This window comes from Triturus cristatus, chromosome 2_1, assembly GCF_964204655.1.
Source record: "Triturus cristatus chromosome 2_1, aTriCri1.1, whole genome shotgun sequence".
NCBI lineage: Eukaryota > Metazoa > Chordata > Amphibia > Caudata > Salamandridae > Triturus > Triturus cristatus.
In genome coordinates, this window is record NC_140581.1 from 218046845 (window position 1) to 218069266 (window position 22422).

The 22422-nt window shown below is 47.4% G+C and overlaps 1 long non-coding RNA gene and 1 pseudogene across 1 annotated transcript in view; both read right to left on the reverse strand.

Annotated features, from left to right (window-relative positions):
* LOC146863987 (uncharacterized) overlaps nucleotides 1–22422 on the reverse strand; it is a 481032-nt gene that overhangs the window by 206641 nt on the left and 251969 nt on the right. The window lies entirely within an intron of this gene.
* On the reverse strand, nucleotides 4917–4987 carry LOC146863988 (U6 spliceosomal RNA; annotated as a pseudogene).

A 22422-nucleotide genomic window follows, 5' to 3' on the forward strand; every position in this document is an offset into this window, starting at 1 on the left:
AACCTGTTTGTGGCGGGCCCTCCGCCATCGTACTGCAGTTTACCGCCCGCCAGAGTATTGTGGTGGGCGGAAATGTGGCGGTCGGAAAGACCGACCGCCACGGTTGCGACAGGAGGTCATTTTCCGACCGGCTGTCGGAGCAGCCACATTGCCCAGCATTGCGGTGGTGCCTTTCAGGCACCGCCATCGGGATTATGATATCCCTTTCCGCCCACCTGTTCATGGTGTTCGGGGGCACCGGGGCCCCCCTACATTTCCATTCAACATGTGGCATGCACCGCATGGTGCCTGCCACGTAATGCAGGGAATTGTAAACAGTGCCTTATTTACATTGTGGTGGGTGCTTCATGCAGCAGCACCCGCCTCAATGTAAAGTATGGCAAGAGCGACCGCCACAGTGGCGGTCGCATTGTAATACCCCGTGTGGGACTGCCACCTTGTAGGCTGTCGGTCCCACTCCCCGACACGATGGGGGATGGACTGAAGTCCATCGATTATCGCAATGGGCCCCATAGTGCCTAAATAAACATTAAATTACAATTTTTTAACCAGTCATCAATTTTTGGTTAGTTTAAAAGAAAAATGTATTTGATATATTTATAGGATAACATAATAATACAATACAGTAGATAATAATAATAAGAAAAAATGGAAGTATAATGCATATCATAAAGAAAGTAGAATAGGAAGGGAGGAAAGGAAAGGAGGGAGGGGGGAGAGATATACATATGTCTTATAGTAATATAGTTAAACCAGCAGCGAAAAAATATAGCATATATATCATACTTATCTCACTACTATAAACTTAATTATTTAAATTAGAAGAAAAGCATAATAAAATAAACAATTGATTAATACTACTTGAAGGAGGTTTGGGAACTTCTTCTATGACTGGAACATGTTTTGGTAACAATTGAGCAGATTTATCTAAAAAATTGGTAACAGGTAACCATAATAAGTCACGTTTAATGGCAAGTGCAATCGGGTGAACACATGCTCTATCCAATCTATGGTTATAACAAACACCATACCACCAGCCCTGGAAAGAAACATGTGAGGCATTTTTCCATGACTTAGTAATTTGCTGAAAAGCAACAGCAATAAGTAAATCAATGATACGGGTATTAAGAGAAGTGGAAGAGGATCATATTTCTGCAACGCTACCCAGAAAAATATGGGGAAAAGAAAAAGGGATATTTGTGCAGAATATTTTGTTAACTTGTTGCCATACCCTAATCCAAAATTGGTGAATAGGTTGACATGTAAATAACATATGTTTAAGGTCCGCAACAGGAGCTGAACAGGACCAACAGGTAGAGGGATTGAGAGGATTAATCTGATGCAATCTGGCTGGAGTAATGAAAAGTCTATTATATATGAAAAATAGCGTTTGAGTGATATTTGCTGCCCTAGAAGCTTTTCTTAGTTTAATCCAAATTTTATCCCAAACAGAGGAGGAAAAGGAAGCGTTTAGATCAGATTCCCAACAAGACTCTACCTTAGACTTATCCCGAGTGTGACCACTGTCTCTCAATTTAGTGTAGATTTGAGAAGCCGAAGTGGTCAAGTTCAGGGATGGAAGTGATAAAGGAGAAGGGTTGATCTGTGTAGAAGGAGACGAGAAATTATTATATGAACTTTGAGCAGCTAGGGTCAATAATGCTCTATTACTTACCGGTAATCTTCATTACTCCGGGTCCCGTTGTCCTCGTCCCCTTCATAAACAAATTGGAGATTACTATCTCCCGACAGAAAAAAAGAGCAGAAGGCATGCTGGGACCCTAATACTGCCCCTCCCACCGGGAGTACATAAGCAGTACTTACCCAGCATCCCGTCTGTACAACCAAGCCCAGACAGGAAGGCCGGTCGCCCGGGAGGGAGGGAGGGGCGTATGAAGGGGACGAGGACAACGGGACCCGGAGTAATGAAGATTACCGCAAGTAATAGAGCATTACCCCCAGGTCCCTTATGTCCTCGTCCCCTTCATAAACAGATTGGAGAATACCAAAGCAGAAAAACCGGCCTTCCAAAACCAAAAGCACCCCCAGGAAACCACACCAACGCAGCAACCCAAGGGAGCACCGAGAAGGAGGCAAGGGGAGACCGCAGGAAGCAACCGGCCAGCACCAAACCAGGACCGGAGACAACCCATAAAACAACACAAGGCCAGTACCACAAAAATGAGGCCACCAACCAGAGAAACAGGAGACAGGGCCAAAGAAGGAAGGCCAGCCCAGGCAAGAGGCGCAGCCCAAAGCACCCAGACCAACAAAAAAGGAGGAAGGCCCAGGCCAGAAACCGGCCCACCACACCAAACCGAAGGCCCCTGCCAGACGAAAGCATAGAGAAGAAAGCCAACGAACCCCGCAGAGGAGGCCAGGGCCGGGGATGAACCACAGCAAGAGCCGGCGAGCAGAACAGGAACCAGACCCCAACCAGACCAAAAAGGACCACGAAGGAGACAGAAACCCAAAAACCCCAGGAGGACAAAGCCCCCACAGGGAAGAAAAACCGCCAACCGAACAGGGCGGCCAAAACCCAGAACAGGCGGAGCAGAAGAAGCAATCCGGAACCGAACCGGAACCTCAAGACGGAGGGCAGAAAAAAACAGAAGCCAAGAAGGAGGACGACCGCACAGGCACCCAACACCCAGGCCAAGCACACAGCAAGGGCCAGAGCCACGGAACAAAAAGCCCTAGGGCGCATAGCACCCAGACCGGAAAACCACCAGGTCCGACCCCACATAACACCGAAGAGGAGCCAAGAGACAGCAAAAAATGAGGGCAACAAGGGACAAAGAACCAGGAAGCCAGGACCGAAATCCAGCAACCCGCAAGGGCAGGAGAACCCACAGTCCCAACCAACCCAAGAAGAAGCCCACGTAGAGCCCAGGGCAAAGAAAAGGCATGGAGGCCGAACGAGACCCCCAGCAACCCAACGCCGGACCAAACAGAAGGCCGGAAGAAAGAACAAGCACAGGAAACCACCAAAATGGAAACCCGAGGAAGCAGAGAAGCAGAGGGCCAAGCAGCAGAAGAACCCGGACACCCATGAGGCAGAAGGGAGAGCACGACAAGAAGGCCCAGCCAGAGAACACCCAGAACCAGAAGGAAGCCCGCAGACCAGGAGCAACAGGAGGCAACCCCGGAGGAGCCAACCCAGAAGCCCCGAAAACCCGGACCCACACAGGGCCGGACAAGGGACCCTCAGTCCATGAAAAAAGAAGAGGGCGATCATCCAGACAGGAGCAACGGAGACCGAAGCTCAACAGCACCCAACCGAACCCCAGGAACCAGGCAGAGACACGGACACCCAACTAGAGGTGAACCAAACCCAGGAAATAAGCGCCGGCATGAGCAGGCCCAGAAGGACCCACCAGAACACGACACGAAACCAAGAGAGCACCCCGTCAGGATCCACCGAGAGAGCACAGACAAGGATACCCATCTGAAAAAGGGCGACCACCAGACGCCCAAAACCAGCAGAAACCAGAAACCCCTGCAGAACAAAAGAGGAGAAACTAGAGCCAAGTCAAGGACACAGCACCAGCGAAAGAGAGCCAGGCCCCAAACAAACCAGACATGAACGCCAGAGATCCAAAACGCGAACCGCCACTGGAAACACACTCCAGGGGGGGCACAAAAGGAAAGGGAGAGCCGGACCCAACCCAAACCGTCGGAGAAGCCGAACGCCACAGGCACCCCCAGGGAGCCACAAGCAGGAAAAAACCTGTACCGACCCAGCTGAACCACAGAGACCAGGCGAGAGTAGGAGCGCCACAGTCAATAGGAGGGGCGACTAGGACCCACCGAAAGAAGCCAAATACAAGCCCAGAAACGAGCAGGAGCGCAGCAGCAACAGAGGAACACAAGGCCACACCAAGGAACCCCAGAAAAAAGGAAACGGCAGTGCCAGAGCCATGAGCACCCAAAAAACAACAGCAACCAGCACGGAAGAAGCCAGAAACAGACACAAAAAGGAGGCAGCAACAGCAAAAGAAGCCCCCCAGCATACGGCAACACCGAACTCCAGGGAGGTCAAACCCCCGAAAGGAAAGGGACATCGTACCCCAGCGGACAGAGCGAGCAACCCCGAACAGGGGCAGAAATAACCCAAGGCCCAACCAAACACGGCCCACAACCAGCTGAACCGGACGGCAGCAGAGGAACAGAGCCAGCCGCACAGGCAATGACCCCCGAGGAGGGAATCCAACCTAGGAACCCAGCCCACTCCAGGCCAGACCACAGCACGGGTCCCAACAACACCCAGCATCAGGACAGCGCAGAAAAGTCAAAAAACAGGCAGACCCCGGCGTGACCAAGAGAGCAAGAGAGGGCAAGCCCAAGCGGACAAGAGAGGACCACGACCCCAGACACACAACCCAGGGAGGCCACGTCCCACAGAGGCAAAGCGGCAGCAAGCAAGAAAGCCCACAAACACCAAGTGGAGCAACACAGAAGCCCCGGAGGGAAAGCGGCAAGGGGACAAGGCGGCACATTCCCGCTGCAAACGACAGCGGACGCGCAGCGCCAGCCCAGCAGCCAGGGAGCAGGATGCCGCAGAGGCAGAGAGCCAAACCGGCGACCAGGCCCCCGCAAGAGAGACAAGGCCATAAAAGACAGCCTACATGGTGAACCAAAACACCGGCATCACCGCACACCCCAGCACACCATCCCAGCCACCCGGAACAACCAGGAAGCCAAGGACAAGGAACAGCCCAACCAGGCAAGAACCCCAGCCCCGTAGACCACACACGAGGGCCGAAGTGGGGACGCAGAGCAGCAGCAGAGAGCAAGCAGCACAAGCAGGAGGCCCTAGGTACAAACCCCAGCAACACCAGGAGCCACCGCCACCCAAACAGGCAAAGGGCAACCCGCCAAAAAGGGAACAGGAGCGGGAGGACCGGCACCACTAGCAAAACATGGAACGCTTCACGAATCCGCGTGTCATCCTTGCGCAGGGGCCATGCTAATCCACTCTGTGGAAAGGAGCAACCAGCAGCGCGGGAAGAGCAGGAAGCGCCCAAAGACAGAGGCGTCCATCGGCCAACAGCCCCCGAAAGAAAGGGCCACACAGCAGCCCCAGTGCACAACCCACGAGAGCACCACGGGAACGGAACCCCAACACACACCGGGGACAGGACAGAGAGGGGCGGACACAGGGAAAAGAGAAGGAGCACACCAACTCTATGTCGCACCACGCAAACACCCGAAGTGCAGCAGAAAACCGCAAGTCACACAGCCACAGAACGGGAACCCGACGCAAAGGCACCGGAGCGCCCCACAAGAACACTAGGGACGGCACCCAAGGATACATACAAGAGCGAAAGGCGCAGGGAGACCAGGCGAACAGTGCAGAAACACAGTATGCCGAGCCCCTGTCAGGCTCCAACCCGGGACCCAAGCCACAAAAGAGGCAGCCCACGCGGTAAGGCAGCATCCACAACTGGGAGGAAACCAGCACACGCAGAGGCAGCAGCCAGAAGAAGCGTCACACCGCCGCAGTCACAAACTCCGGCAGTAGAAGAATCACTCGGACTCAGGGCAAACGGGCAGGAAGGAGGAGCAAGGAGCCACGCACCCCAACACCCCCAAGCAGTCAAGCGACAGCGACATCAAAGAACCAGGACAGCGCCAGCTTAAAGGGATTCCAAGGGCGCGCCGGTCGGGATGTAGCTCAGTGGCAGAGCGCATGCTTCGCAAGCATGAGGGCCCGGGTTCAAACCCCAGCATCCCCAAGAGCCCCCGCCATCCATCACGGATCTGAAATAAAGAAAAGAGCACCACAGCAGAGCGTGAACAAAAAACACCGCAAAGCGGGACTCACCCAGGGCAGGGGCCGGACACCACCAGCAGCAAGGCCCCCACCCCAAAGGAAAGGTAATCCATGGGTGCGACTGTCGGGAAGGAGCACAGCGGCAGAGCGCATGCTTCGCAAGCATGAGTTCCTGGGAGCAAACCCCGGCATCCCCAGGAGCCTCCGTCGCCCACCACGGACCTGAAATAAAGAAAAGAGCACCACAGCACAGCGGAAACAAAAAAACACTGCAATGCGGGACTCACCCAGGGCAGGGGCCGGACACCACCAGCAGCAAGGCCCCCACCCCAACAGCGAGAAGGTACGGCACATAGGAAACGCAGCACGCCTCCCAAACGCCCAGCTTCAGGAAGACGTGCACACGACCCGGAAGTACCCGGGAGCGCACCAGCCGCAAAGGACCCGCAGGATCCAGGCAGCACACCGGCCACCACCGTCACGACCCCCAGCAAGCCCAGCAGGCCAGGGGACAGACCAGGAACGCCCCCCCGCCCGCAAAGCCAGGCAGCCGGGCGGGGGGAGGAAGAAAGGAACGCCACACCAGCCCAGCAGGAGTAGCAGAACAGCACACCACGTCCATTCTGTCGACAGACAGAAAAAAAGAACAGACGGGATGCTGGGTAAGTACTGCTTATGTACTCCCGGTGGGAGGGGCAGTATTAGGGTCCCAGCATGCCTTCTGCTCGTTTTTTCTGTCGGGAGATAGTAATCTCCAATCTGTTTATGAAGGGGACGAGGACATAAGGGACCTGGGGGTAATGTATATTTAGGGAGATAAGAAGAAGGAAGAGAGTAGCGTTCTTGTAATATAGGGAAAGGAATACAGATACCATCTTGAAAAAGCTGATGAGTCCATCTAAGACCAATATGGAACCAGTCTTTCCAAAAGAGAGTCCTATTTTTGATCTTAATATATTTGTTATACCAAATCGGAGACTGCAAGAAACGGTCTCGGTCGTCTAAATCATCTAGCATAAGTGGGTGAAGAATTTTACGAGCATGCTTAAGAATAGGGCGAGAAAATTTCTCAGGGGTATTAGATAAGGATAAAAATGCATTAAAAGAGAAAGGAGAAATAAAATAAGTCTCAATTTCTACCCACAAAGGTAAAGCTACCAAATCAGACGCGTTCTGTGGTAACAACGAAGAGGAATTTTTAAGGAAGAAGGAGGTATGATATGATGCAAAATCAGGTAAGTTAACTCCACCTAAATGTTTAGGTTGTTTAAGCTTGGAGAAAGACATCCTAGGTTTCTTGTTCTGCCACAGAAACTTTGATAAAATAGAATATATTTTTTTGTACCAGGAGGTAGGAATATTAATTGGAAGGTTAGATAAGAAAAATAAAATTACAGGGACCAACATCATTTTTATAGAATCAAGTCTACCCCACCAAGACAAAAATAAGGGATGCCATCGCGAAGTGGAATTAGTTAAAGTGGAGTGGAGATTTTTAAGATTTAGTGATACAGTATCTTTAATAGAAGGGGTAAACCATAAACCTAAGTATTCAATCTTCGTAGGGTTCCAATGAAAAGAAGAAGATACAAAATCAGCATGGAAACAATATTTATTTAACGGAAGAATTTCACATTTGTCTACATTGAGTTTGTATCCCGAAACTGAGGAAAAGGCAGAAACTTCTGAAAGAAAAGTCGGCAAGGAAGTCTGAGGATTAGATATAAATAAAAGAATATCATCAGCATATGCCGAGAGTTTTAGATCTTTATTACCATAAGGAAAACCAGTAATAGCCTTGTTCGTCCGTATTTTAGATAAGAAGGGTTCAAGAGCCAAAATACATAAAAGGGGAGAGAGAGGACAACCTTGCCTGACACCTCTGAGAAGAGGGAGTCATCAATTTTTAAACTGCAACAACAATACAAATGATTTATTTTACTATTAATCAATTCTTTTACAAAGCTGCTGCCCACTGGGAACCATTATTACGACTCATGAGGTTAGGAATTTTCAAACCATTCCCCTAGAGTGGATTTTAATCAGCTTCATATGTTTCCCACGTGGAAAAAATGCAGACGCGTTTCGATCCCCAATGTTCTTCTTGGTGTTCTCCTCAGGGTTATGACTGGATACAATCTTCTGAATCTTTTATCTTGACGCCTTTGTTTTTACTTTGTATCCAGTCATAGACCTGAGGAGAACCCCGAGAATAACATTGGGGGTCGAAACGCGTCAGCATTTTTTCCACGTGGGAAACATATGTAGCTGATTAAAATCCACTCTACGGGAATGGTTTGAAAATTCCTAACCCTATGAGTCGGTATAATGGTTCCGAGTGGACAGCAGCTTTAAAAAAGAAAAAAAAATTGATTCATAGTAAAATAAATCATTTGCATTGTTGCTGCAGTTTAAAAATTGATGGCTGGAAAAATTGATGACTGGTTCAAAAATTGTAATTTATTGTTTTATTCCTTCACTATGTTTTGCTTGTAAATGTGTTTCATGTTGGAATATGATTTAAATGTGAATGTATGTTTATTATGAAAACGGTGTTTTCCCCGTCTTTGACATAAAAGATAAAAGGTAAATGAATTATATAAAAAATATGAATGAAGATAAAATAAGTATTACAGACCAATGTAATCAGTGATTGGTCTGAGTCTGTTCAAATCAAAAACAGCTTTTAAAGTGACAGCTAGATACAATGTTTTTTGACGTGACAGGTCCTATCTAGTTGTCTGTATTAGGGCCAAACTCCCCTTTTTCAGTAAACGTTTAGAAAGGGGGCATTTTGATGTCCCAGCCATCGGTGCCTTCTGCCAGTGTCCTGGGTCAAATGACTATGAATGGCCCTGCTGTTGAGGTGTATGTATTGCTTCCAGTCAGTAACACAAAGGGGGCTTATTTGTGGACATGATGAGAAAATGATTGGGGAGGGGCTGTACCCAACCCCACTTACACTTCAAAGCACCTTGCATCCTGCACACACAAAAGAACCTGACACTAGGTCAGCCCTGCTTTTTATCACCCCCCAGATACTTTGGAGTCTTAACAGGGGAAGTGATAGAACTTTTCAGAACCAGATGTGCAGGCAGGACAGGGAGTGTCCCAACACAAAGGCTGGAACATGGTATAAATAATTGACCTCAAGAGCCACTCAACAGAATACTACTGGCCCTGTGGATGTTAAAGAAGAAGGATTGCCCTGCTGCCGGGGGACTACCTGCTGTTTGAAGTACTGCATTGCTGTCTGAGAAGGAAGACTGGACCTGCTTCCCTTCATCCCAGCCTACTCAGAGTATCTCCAAGAGTCAGTTGGCTGACCTCTTGTGTGCTTCAGGGACTACCCTGCAACTGCCCAGCTGACCTGCTTCAGTTGGACCTGCCTGGACCTTCAACTTGGCCTGCCTGAGCCCTGCTGCTGGTCTGTGCTGGAGTGAGCCCTGATCCCTAAGAGCTGCCCCCGGGTCCTGGACCATTGTCTGGCATCAGAGAGATCTCCTCCTTGCCTAACTAAAGGTACCATTATATCCTGTGCAAGGCCCAGCAGAGCCTTGCCGCACACCTGAGAGCTTCATCTGAACCGATGCAGAGTGGTGCGAAGCCCCGCAAAACCTCACTGCACAGCTGACCTCAAGCCTCACAAAGCAATGCTGTGCAGACCTCGCACCTAGGACATAAGGTACAACTCCCAGAAGGCTGAACTCGGTCCTGTGCCTGTCGTGCGCCAAGCACAGGATTCACGGACACAAGATTCACTGATTGGATTTTTGTTGTTCTGGTATCTTTTTATTTATTAAAATGTAGTTTATTTTTCTAAATTGTTTTGGGACTTTTCTTGTGCTGTGTTGTTACTTTATTACTGTTTGTGTACTGTATAAATACTTCACATATTCTTTCTACGTTCAGCTTAACTGCTTTATTGCCAAGCTACCAGAGGGTCACCCACAGGTTAATTTAGTAAGTTTTGTGGTTCACCCTGACAAAGATTGTGGTTGTTGCTTGAGTTGGGCTTCAACCCCTCTCAACCAATAACCCAACTTCTTACATAGATCAACAATCTAGATTTGTTATATTTGACAAACCGAGTATCGTTACACAATACTCTTCCTGCAGTAAGTAGCCAATCCAAAATGGTACTCTGTTTTCCTGGCGCAAATTAAAATCCAGGTGAATAAGATAACTTGCTACTTCTGGCACTGACCTCTGGAATTTGCTACTTCATTCAGTCATTCATTCAGTCAATCATTCTTAAAGTTACCTGGTGACTTGAGAAAACTGTATCGTCTGGTGAATTGTTTCCAAAACCTTACTCTCCCATCTGGTCATTTTGTACCATCATACCCTCCCCATCCACTCCAGCATTGCCTCCTTCCTACTTTGCCTACAACTCCCCTCTATGACGCACCCCTCCTGTATTCCGCACTCCCTGATTTCTCTCTATTTCTCCTTGTCCAATCACCTCCCTCTCCCCAGCCCTCCTCATTCTATTGCTCACCACTCTCTTCTCAGACAACACTGTCCCTCTAAAATATGTTTCTCTTTATCTCCAAACTTCCCTTATCCCAATCTCCTCTTTCTAAACTCTTCTCTCACCTACCACTTCTATCTTTTGCACTAAATCTGTTGACTCTCCTCAATATGCTTTAACCACCCTTTTGCACTGTTGCTTCACATCTCTAAACCACCCATGTGCACTGATGCTTCACATCTCTAAACCACCCATGTGCACTGATGCTTCACATCTCTAAACCACCCATGTGCACTGATGCTTCACATCTCTCAACCACCCTTTTGCACTGTTGCTTCACATCTCTCAACCACCCTCGTGCACTGACGCTTCACATCTCTAAACCACCTATGTGCACTGATGCTTCACATCTCTCAACCACAGATGTGCACTGACGCTTCAAATCTGTCAGCCACCCTCGTGTACTGACGCTTCACATCTCTAAACCACCCATGTGCAGCGACGCTTCACATCTCTCAACCACCCTTGTGCACTGATGCTTCACATCTCTCAACCACCCTCGTGCACTGATGCTTCACATCTCTCAACCACCCATGTGCACTGACGCTTCACATCTCTGAACCACCCATGTGCACTGACGCTTCACATGTCTCAGCCACCCATGTGGACTGAAGATTTACATCTCTCAGCCACCCTTGTGCACTGAGGCTTCACAGCTCTCAACCACCCTCGTGCACTGGCGCTTCACATCTCTCAACCACAGATGTGCACTGATGCTTCACATCTCTCAACAACCCATGTGCACTGATGCTTCACATCTCTCAACAACCCATGTGCACTGATGCTTCACTTCTCTCAACCACCCCAGTGCACTGAAGATTTACATCTCACAACCACCCATGTGCACTGACACTTCAAATCTCTCAACCACCCTAGTGCAGTGATGCTTCACGTCTCCCAACCACCCTAGTGCAGTGATGCTTCACGTCTCCCAACCACCCTAGTGCAGTGATGCTTCACGTCTCTCAACCACCCATATACACTGCATATTTAAATCATTCAACCACCTATCATATCTCAACCTCCCATGTGCACTGACACTTCACACCTCTCAACCACCCTTGAGAACTGACAGTTAACTTCCCTCAATCACTCATATACACTGAATATTTACATCTTACAACCACATATGTGCACTGACACCTCACATCTCTTGGGCACCCGGGTGTAGTGAGGCTTTACACCTCTGGCCAGGTACTGTGGATGCATCAAACCCACCATTAACTCCTAAGGCACCTGGCAGAATCCCCCTCTGCGGCTGCCCTTCATCTGCCCTCCCCAGGAATGATGCACCCAGTAAATACCCCACCACTCTGGCCATGGGTTGTGCAATGAAATGAATATCACTTTGAAAAACTTGCAGATAAGAACCCTCATGCTAAAGAATATAACTTCGAAAAACGTATAGATAAGCCAACCCTCCCGATAACTTGAAAACTATAGAAGGCTGTGTTGAGACAAATTTCAAAGCGCTACGTTTTTATTCACAGAATCCCTCCTTGAAACAGACCCGAGTTCCTGTTGTCTCACCAGGACCTGACTGAGATGCCACACTTGACTGAGCTCCCCCGGGAGCTGGCCCATTTATGTCTTGTGATTGCTCACGGCATCATGCGCCGGTAGTAGCCACGTGCTGGCCGCAGGCTACTCCACGGAAGCAGCATGCACGCGCCCGCAACTGATCCAGCTGCGCGAGCTTGGGGGAGCCAGTGCTCGGTGTCTCTCGTGTGACTTTCCTCTCTGGTAGAGCAGTCCAGCAGCACTGGACACCCCGCCATATCAAAATGACTGCATTACATCTGCGTGTGTGTTGTTGGTGTGCGTGAATGTCAACATTCTATTTTAAGAATTGAAAATGGCAATTTGAATTGCAACCTTTGCGAATCAAGTAGTTCGAAACAGCTCTGTTTCGCTTCTTTTTCAAGATGTAAAGTGTCTCCACTCAGATCAAACAGTATGAACATTCTTTTTGTTGGAAAAAAAGTGTTTTTTTTGTTTATTTTTTTTTAAAAAAAGAACGCAATGTTCACCTTCTTCCCACTGCTTCCACTCTTCCTCTGTCATTTACCCTCCCGTCTCCTTTGTCCGTTTTTACATTACATTTACAGTTCAAACTGTTATTGTGTCATTTACGAACGGGGATACTCTCCATAACCATTCTTTCTTTCTCCTACTCTCTCTCTCTCTACCCCTTCCCCTATTCCTCCCAGCCTCATTGGTTTGTAATACGGTTATAGTTCTTTTCTTTTAAACCAGGTTTTTAATCGTTTCGTTATAAAAATGTTTTAGAAACAAAGGGGCATATCATCAAGGCCAGGCGTTATTAATCGCTCTTAGCGCGAGGATAATTATCACCGGCCAACTATCGCGGAGATAGCGTACTATCAGCAACGCTTATCTCCAAAGCGATAAAATTCCGAGCACAAGCTGCCAATTGTGCGATTATCGCTGGAAATACAGCGATAATCGCACGCGGTTTGGCGAAAGCTTGCTGATAGGGCAAGGCATACTTAGCCATGATATCCACCTTACATAGGATATCACGGCTAAGTCGGTTTTGAAGCAGGCGTAATTGCTTGTTGCTCTGCAGGTTAGCGTGCCCATTGATAATTGGAGAAATGTCGCTTAGTGACATTTCTCCAGTTATGTTAGGGTAGGAACGCCCACTTTGGGCGTTGGGGGAAAGGGCGATAATGCAAGGATTCACGCGATAGCATGACCTTGCTGATTAGGCGATAAAATTATCGCCGCTTTCCGTCCAAAAACAGACGCTATAGCGGTGATAATTTTATCTCCGGGGTTTGATGATATGCCCCAAAATGACTCTTAGTTATCATCCAAGCACTTGCCTATGATCTTGTTATGTTTATGTAATTTGTGCAACTTTGCTATAGCGCACCGTCAGGGTTAGTAAGTGCTATATGAATGTAATTACATTTATGAGAATGTAATTTGAACGCTCTGAATAGCTTTCCCTCCTCTCTCCCAGTCCCTCATGCTCATAGTGCCAAGAAAGCAACTTTGCTGGTACACACTGCACTATGTGACATCAGAATCAATATTAATGCCAATTATTGGAGAGGGTCCATCCGCTCCTTTAAACTCCCTCGGTTTTACAAATGAGGGATTTTCTTCTTCTACTTTGCTATTTTACGTTTAGTTGTGAAATGTTCCATGTGTATAGGTTATGTTATTCAGTCCTTCAGAGAGTACAACAAGTTGTCTTTAGAGGGCCGTGAGGCGTTGGAGACTTAAACAAGAACCAAGATCTTCTCACACACCACAGCCCCCGTTAGACTTTTATGGAGACCTTCCCTAAACTCATGTGGTTTAGAATGGCTATTATGGGTGTAATGTAACCATTCACGTCCCGGTACTCACTGTGTACTTCTGCTTTTCAATCCGATGTTATCTGAGGTTTTCCCATGTTCTGATTAACCATTTTGTGGTAGAATGTAGGGACATATCATCAAGGACCGGTGATAATTATCGCGAAGCGCATTTAGCGCTAGGATAATTATCGCCGGGTAACGTGGAATTTTATCGCTGAGATAGCGTGCTATTAGCAACGCTCATCTCAAAAGCGATAAAATTCCAAGCGCCAACTGCCAAATGTGAAATTATCGCTGGAAATCCAGCGATAATCTCACGAAGTTTGGCGATAGCTTGATGATAGGGCTGATACTTAGCCATGATAGCCACCTTACATAGGATATCATGGCTAAGTCAGTCTTGAAGCAGGCGTAAGGAAAGTAGCGATAACAGAGGGTATCGCTACTTTGCTTGTCGCTCTGCAGGTTAGCGTGCCCATTGATAATTGGAGAAATGTCGTTTAGCTACATTTCTCCAGTTATGTCAGGGCAGGAACACCCACTTTGCATCTCATTAGAGATACAAAGCTGGGCGTTCAGAATACAGGCGCTAATGCAAGGTTTCACGCGATAGCGTGATCTTGCTGATTAGGCGATACAATTATTGCCGCTTTTCGTCCGAAAATGGACGCAAAAGCGGCAATAATTTTATGCCCCGTAGTTTTCTTAATAGCCTACCTCCACACAATATGTCTGTTTCACCTTGTCATCCTTGAATTATGTTTACAGTCGAATCGTTCGATTCTGGAGACAAACACAACATGTAAGTGAACCTTCTTCAAAAGATGACATGATTAGCATTCATAGGGTGTCACAACCATCCCAGTGAATGTTCTTCATGTAAAACTAAAACTTCCCTACTGTCTCTTGTTTCCTGAGAGAGAGAGATCCCTTGTTTCTCTGTTCCAAGGGAACCCGAATAACGCTGCTAATGTTTCCCCTCCCGTTCTACACCCTTTTATTATCTTCTCATCACTGTTCCAAAACCTTGGCTGCTTTCCCGTGCTTCTCAACTGTTTTTTCTGTACAACTATTCTCCACTCTTTCTGTACCTTATCTATACCCTTGTACCCCGACCTCTGCGTATACCATTGGTACCTCTGTCCTAACCAAAGCCCTAATACTTATATCCTTACCTTTACCCTAGTTTCTATTCCCCTGCAAATACAATTGCACATCGACTCCTCCTTATTTCATAGTGCTTCTACTCTTACCTATACCCTAGTAATTCTTCCCTTCCTGGACCGAGTATCTATACCCCTTCTTATATCCAAGCGCCTCTACTCATGCCTATACCCTAATAACGCTTCACTTCCTGCCTCTATTACGTCTATCCTTTCCGAAATCATAACACATCTACCCATATCCATTTCTATAGCCTAGTAGCTCTTCCTTTCTTGGCCTTTAAACCTTCTGAGCCCCTATTGTCCCTATGTGAATACCCTTATACCTCTACCACTACCTATACTGTGCTACCTCCATATCTAGTTACACCCTAAATCCTCTATCCTTGGCATAGCCTTTTTCCATGAATGAGGCTGCCTTATGTTCCAGGTGGAAATATGTGCTCCACCAAACTTCTCTTGCGTGTAGGGTTGCTAGGAACGCTTGAAGGTCGTGGAAATAGAAGACATTTCTATCAAAAAGTCTCAGAATCATTTCTATCTGCCTGCCTATTTCACTTGTGTGATCCAAGATTAGGGACGTATATCTCTGCTGTTCATTGCCATGCTGATGCCAACCAGTGAGACCTGACACCAGTGGTGGCTCCTACGTAATGGCTCTGAGCCAGTGCTGTAGTGAGGGGCGGGACCGAGGCATGGGAGGGGGGAGGAGGAGTGCTACGTGCACTCCACTCTAAGTGCTCATGTGTGTTTGGCTGGGCATCTCAGGCCGACCAAAACGCACACGCGCACTCAGGTTCTCTCCAGCCCAGCTGCATTGAATAGCTGGGCTGGAGAAACCCCACAGACTGCCTGGCCTGAGCGGAGCGCAGCGTCTTTCTAGCCCGCTCAGGCCAATCGCCGTGCTGCTCTGCAGCATGGAGATTGGATGGGAGCCTGTCCCAGGGGCTGCTGGGACCAGGCAGGAAGAAGAAATGTGGTGCGAAGCACCAAGATGCTGGAGGGTGCCGGCGGCTAAAGGTATGTTTTTTTTAAGATAAAGTATTCGTAACTCACCCCTGCATGACCCTCCCACGTTCCCTCCACGCGCCTCACCACCCTTTGTTTATGGTGGCTGCCACTGTCTGACACGCTGGTTCTGACACTTCTTCAAGCAGGTGCGTGCTCAGGGGAGCGCACACAGAATTCAGGGGCAGGGCATGAGCCATGTGGAAACATGCAGGGTCGGTCTGGCATTTAGGGCTATCAAGCAGCGCCGGATGGGTTGGTCTGATATGCCCCGTTTCGGGGTCGGTTTTCTGGCTGTTTGTGGGCCATGGTATGGTATTTGTAAGTGTGCGCCGACAGAGATCAGTTTGAAGTCCACGGTGGACACATTAGACTCCATCATGCAAGCTCTATGATGGAGCCTGCCTTCCGGATTTCCTGAAGGGTGCGAGTTCTATAGTAAAAATCACTCACGTGTCGGTACCACCCAGGCGGACTTCACTCGTAGGGAACCCCTTCTTTTGATTTATATATGGTCTTCTGGGCCATTTGTACTGTTGATTTCCCTAACATTAAAACAAACATTGCCTGCAACAAGCTCAAACCAATGCAGTCTCCCATACCTTGCAAAACACTTAGGCAGCATGCCTTTACAAGTTCAAAACTTTGACCAATGAGCTATCTAATTCACAAATGGGGGCCACTTTCATTTTGGCTATTTACCGTCCCAGTCCGACCCTGGACACGTGCTCTCCCAGGCTCCCTGCTTTGACATTGACATAACTGCAATTTAGAGCTCTAATTATCAGTCTCTAAACAGTTAAGAGTACAAATGTTTATTCTAAATCTTCTGGGTTTGGTTGTGGGTGTTATCAAGACTTTAGAATCCCTGGCTGGTAAATACCTTTGCAGTCGGTCCAACATATGCGAAAAAATTGAATTATTAATACAAATGATTTGAGTTATTTTTTATATTCATAATAGATATACAAGGAAGCAAGTAAATATTTATGGAAGTCCCAGAAACAGGATTTTCCCAAGGTGACCCATGTGACTTGCATTTAGTGGTAAGCTGTGGATAATATGCGGCAGCCAGTAATCTTAAAGCATTAATACTCTGAATTGGATGAAATGGGCCATTTTCATGCAAAGCTCAAACCAATGCAGTCTCCCATACCTTGCAAAACACTTAGGCAGCATGCCTTTACAAGTTCAAAACTTTGACCAATGAGCTATCTAATTCACAAATGGGGGCCACTTTCATTTTGGCTATTTACCGTCCCAGTCCGACCCTGGACACGTGCTCTCCCAGGCTCCCTGCTTTGACATTGACATAACTGCAATTTAGAGCTCTAATTATCAGTCTCTAAACAGTTAAGAGTACAAATGTTTATTCTAAATCTTCTGGGTTTGGTTGTGGGTGTTATCAAGACTTTAGAATCCCTGGCTGGTAAATACCTTTGCAGTCGGTCCAACATATGCGAAAAAATTGAATTATTAATACAAATGATTTGAGTTATTTTTTATATTCATAATAGATATACAAGGAAGCAAGTAAATATTTATGGAAGTCCCAGAAACAGGATTTTCCCAAGGTGACCCATGTGACTTGCATTTAGTGGTAAGCTGTGGATAATATGCGGCAGCCAGTAATCTTAAAGCATTAATACTCTGAATTGGATGAAATGGGCCATTTTCATGCAAAGTTAGAGGCGCGATCAAATGCTCGGCCTTGGATTTGGCCTGCTTTAATTACAACGTTGAAGAAATGCGATTTCCTTTTGCTCGAAGACGAAAAAAAGAAGCAGGCATGCGCGGTTGAGCTGGGATTTGGAACAAACATTAAAACATAAGAAATGCATGGCTGATAGTGATAAGCAATGCCAGCGACATGTTCTGTGCTGAAACACTGGATTAAAAAAAAAAAAACAGGGGTGAGCCCAGAAGAGAATAACCTTAGGAGACGCACTTGTGTGGCAGTGTGAGAGGGATAACTTATTCGATGTGTGAACAACCAACGAAGAGTTTTGTTCCTTCGTGAAGAAAATAATTCATGTTTGAATTTCACAGTATTAGGTAGTAGAGCTCTTGACGCATGTTTAAAGAGTGGTGCGTTGAGGAGGGGGAGGTAAAGTGTGGGCTTGTGGAGAAGAGAAGGACTGGCACCATTTTCTTCAAAGTTTTAGCATGCAGATGGTACCACATGAACAATCGTTTTTGCGGATTGCATGGCTTGCGACCTCCTTTGACATTGCTCGGTTATAACAGTTGTTTTTTGTGCCAGAATTGTTATGTTTGGAGTAGATTGTGAGAAATAATGGGACACAAACTGTTTTGCGTGTGCCATTTCTTCTACGTACAAAATTGGGAATGAGTGTAATTTGTGAAAAACCTTTGTGCCGATTTTGGAAAGTGGCTTTTGTTTACCCCCAAATAAATGTCGCAGAGTCCCTCCCTCCCTGCCTGCCAGCGTGTGTTATAAGCAATCTGACGTTTGCTCTCTTAAAAGCACGTTCGCCTGTAGAATTGCTTGTTTTCAGTCTCTCTGCACTGACGTGCAGTAGCAGCGAATTTGTTTTAATAAAACGACCAAGCCGCTGCTTAATTTGCAAACTAACTAATAAACAAGTGACACAAAGTTTTATCTGAGGAGCCCACCAACGGCGCTGTCGCGATAGGGATGCCAAATACCAAGGTAGCTGTGATAACACCCCATGCCTCTTTCTTTCAGCACCCTACAACTCCTGCCTCTTTATCTCATGGTGGCAGATTCTCAGTTTCATCCCTGGTTTCTGTCTCTGTCTAGTGGCCTAGTAAGGGAGCCATGGGACTACTGACTGCAAATTGGTAAAATCCGGCAATAATCACGATTCAGCAGTGCGCTGAGGCCTTGGGCCCCAGTTCATCCGCGCCTGCTGAACCATTGATAGCCAGCCGTGGCCCTTGCAGGTAAGGGCGGTGGGTCGGATTTCGACAGACGGTGACAATGGAAAATTAAATAAATGATTAATTTCCCTTCATCACTGTTGATAGCTATACCCCTGCCTCTCCTCCTTCTTTCTCCATTTTCTTTTTTTCTTTCCTTCTCGGTCTTGTAAACATGTAGTTTCACACCTACATCTAGGAGTAACTTCCCTTTTTTGATATTCACCATTTCTAATTGAAGATTTGCAAGTAGGTATGGACTTACATGTCTTCATCAATTGAGAGAGTGTAGCCTCCTACAATCTACAAGCTAAAATAACTTTTCACCTGTTGGTGGCGGTCTCTGCCACTTGGGCTGTGGGAAAGTATTGGGACAGTACATAAAGTTTATTATTTATTTTCATATTATAAATGTTAACTAATTTATAATATATATTATTAAACTGGACACAATAAAATATATTACATCACATTAACTCACCAAATTAAATTAATATTAAATAATAAAATCATTTAAAGATATCAACTTAATGTTCAAATATTACGTTTTACACAATAATTATAAAAATGTGCTCACCCTTGCTAACGTTTTTAATTTGATTTAATATTTAGTAAAATCAGGTAAACATTATGGGGCTTATTATGATGTTGATCGTCTCGGATTCGGGACCGCCTGATTACGATGCAACCAAACACTGTTCAGTCACATACTCACTTTTCTGTATGGGAGCTGTGTTAGGGCCATAAACAGGCCATAATACAGGCTGCAATAGAGAAATGGGGAGGTGTAAAACCCTGCACCCTGTTGCAGTCACCCCATTGTGCCTGCCCCACAGTGCAGGGTTATACGGGGGGGTTACCCTAGGTACCCCCTTGACCACCAACCGTAGACCATGGAGGCAAGGAGGCACTGCTAGGGGGCCTCAAGTTGCTTTCCAACAGCCTATCCATGTCGGGAAAGGCCAGCATGGAAAGGCTGTGGGAAATCGACATCGTAATCCCGACCGCGGAAACGTAGTCAATATGGGATTAGGGTGCAGTTCCGGCCAGCCAGAAGACTCCGAGAGCCGGTCGGAACTGCATTGGAATGACCGGACGGTTTACGCTCCGAACACCCACATCGTAATTAGGCGGTCGGACCGCAAAGCGACTGTGTCGGTTGGAAAGCCTCCGACCACGGTCGGAAAGCATCTGACTAGCAGTTGGGGGCTTTCCAACCAACATCGTAATCAGCCCCTATGTATTTGAATAACTTATAACATTTTTTTTAATCTTTAACAATTCTTGAAATATTATATTAATTTGTAAAAACATTTATTAATAGTTTTGTAACTAAGACACATACATATATATATATACATTGGTTGTAAGTAATTTAAATAAGGTAACCCGTCACAGGCGCGTGAAGTGATCAAGATCGCTTTGTCGATCGAAACGCGTCCAGGGCGGACACTTGTCTGTTTTCAATAAATTAAACTAAGAAGGTACTTCCAGTTAGCACCACAGGGCTGCGTTGCAGAGAGGTGTTCTGAGGCCACGCCCCTTTTTACACCTCTCTGCAACGCAGCCCTGTTGCACTTACTGGTGGTACCTGGTGGGCTAGTTGGCCCACAGAGACCCTCAGGATTGAAGGGGAATTAATTCCCCACCTTAAAACGCGCCACAAGGCCTGTTTGAACACATGTCACATCAGGCCCGCCCCCTCCCTTCACCACTGTGCAAATGCGCCCTGTAGCGCGTTTTAAGTTGGGGGATTAAGTCCCCTTGAATCCTGAGGATCCCTGGGGTTCAACTAGCCCACCAGGTACCTCCAGTAAGCGCCACAGAGCTGCGTTGCAGAGAGGTGTAAAAAGGGGAATGGCCTGGACCACCTCTCTGCAATGCAGCCCTGTGGCACTTACTGGAGGTTCCTGGTGGGCTAGTTGGCCCCCTGGGACTCCCAGTAGTATCGTATCGTATAAAATATTTGTATAGCGCAGCTATCACACCACGGGTATCCTGGCGCTTAGAGACCCTGATGACATAAGGCAAAACAGATCGATTAGGCCGCTAAACAGGAATCTTACTAGCTGTTTCTGGCAAATACCCAGGTCTTAAGGTTCCTCCTAAACATCAGTAACGAGTCAGCTCGTCTGAGGATTAGGGGAATTTCATTCCAAAGGTGGGCTGCTGCCGAACCAAAAGCTCTGCCCCCCAGCTTTGTCGAATTCACTCTGGCAACAGACGCCAGGCCTTGGCTGGTGGACCGGAGGAGTCTTTTGGGTGCATACCAAGTAAGCCGTTCTTGTAAGGAAAGCGGGCCTGAGTCGTGTAACGCTCTAAATACAAGGCATAGAGATTTGAAACTGACTCTATCCTTGATAGGAAGCCAGTGTAGGTCCCTCAGTGCCGACGTCGCGGAAGAGTTGCACTGTCTTTTGAGGGCCAATTTGGCTGCCATAGACTGGACTCTTTGCAACCCCTGCAAAATGTATTTGGGTGCACCCAAATACAGGGAGTTGCAGTAGTCCAGTCTACTCATGATGATGCTGCGGACCACCAGTGGTCTCACTTCGCTAGATAATAGAGGAAGGATCTGGCGGAGGGCTCTCAATAGTGCAAAACATATGCCAATTGTTTTATTGGCCTTGGTTTTCATTTGGAGGTCTTCGTCAAACATGACTCCCAGGTTGCAAACCGTCCTGGCTGCCACTATGGGAGCATCCTCTGGTCCGAGCCTAAATTCGCCCATTAGTTGTCTGGACAGTTTCGCTGCACCACAGTACAGCAGCTCTGTTTTCCCCGCATTAAGCTGAAGGGAATTAGCTCCTAGCCAGTCTGAGATCTGCCCCATACACGCCTGAAAGGAACTCATGGATATTGCATGCTTTCCTTTGGTGGAGAATAACAATTGAATGTCATCGGCGTAGTTGACAACATCAATCCCGAAAGATTTTATGATGGGGATCAAGGGGCTAAGATAGACATTAAAAAGGATCGGGCTGATTGCTGAGCCCTGGGGTACTCCAGAGCATACTGGGGACCAGGAGGAAACATATGGCACCATACTGACCGCCTGCTGTCGGCCTGACAGATAAGATTGAAACCATTTCAGGGCACATCCCCTCACTCCAATGCTCTCTAGTCTTGCCACCAATACCGCATGATTAACCATGTCAAATGCGGCCGACATGTCCAGTAGGACCAACACTGAAGAGGTCCCACTGTCGGCTCGCATTCTCAACTTGTCCATTACTGTAATCAAAGCGGTCTCCGTCCCGTGCCCTGGACGGAACCCAAACTGGTCCCTGTCCAGGAGAAGATTCTCCTCTAAATAGCATGACAGGGACCTACTGACCAGCTTTTCCAAGATTTTAATAGGAAAAGGCAACAGGGATATGGGGCGGAAACTAACTGGCAGCGAAGGGTCCAGAGATGGCTTCTTCAACAGGGGAGTCACCATCGCTTGTTTCCAGGCATCTGTAGTGAAAGGGAATTAATTCCCCAGCTAAAAACGCACACCAGGGCGCGTTTGCAGAGTGTTGCTGGAGGGGGCGGGGCATTTGGCACGATCGCGTGTATTTTTATATTTTTATTTTTTAAGAAGGGGGGCTGTGTGGCCCCCCTTCCTTTTCTATTTTATGGACCCTGGGGACCCCATCCCCCAGGGCCTGCCCTCTTTTTCACATATTTCTTTTTAATACGGAAGGGGGCCGCGTGGCGCCC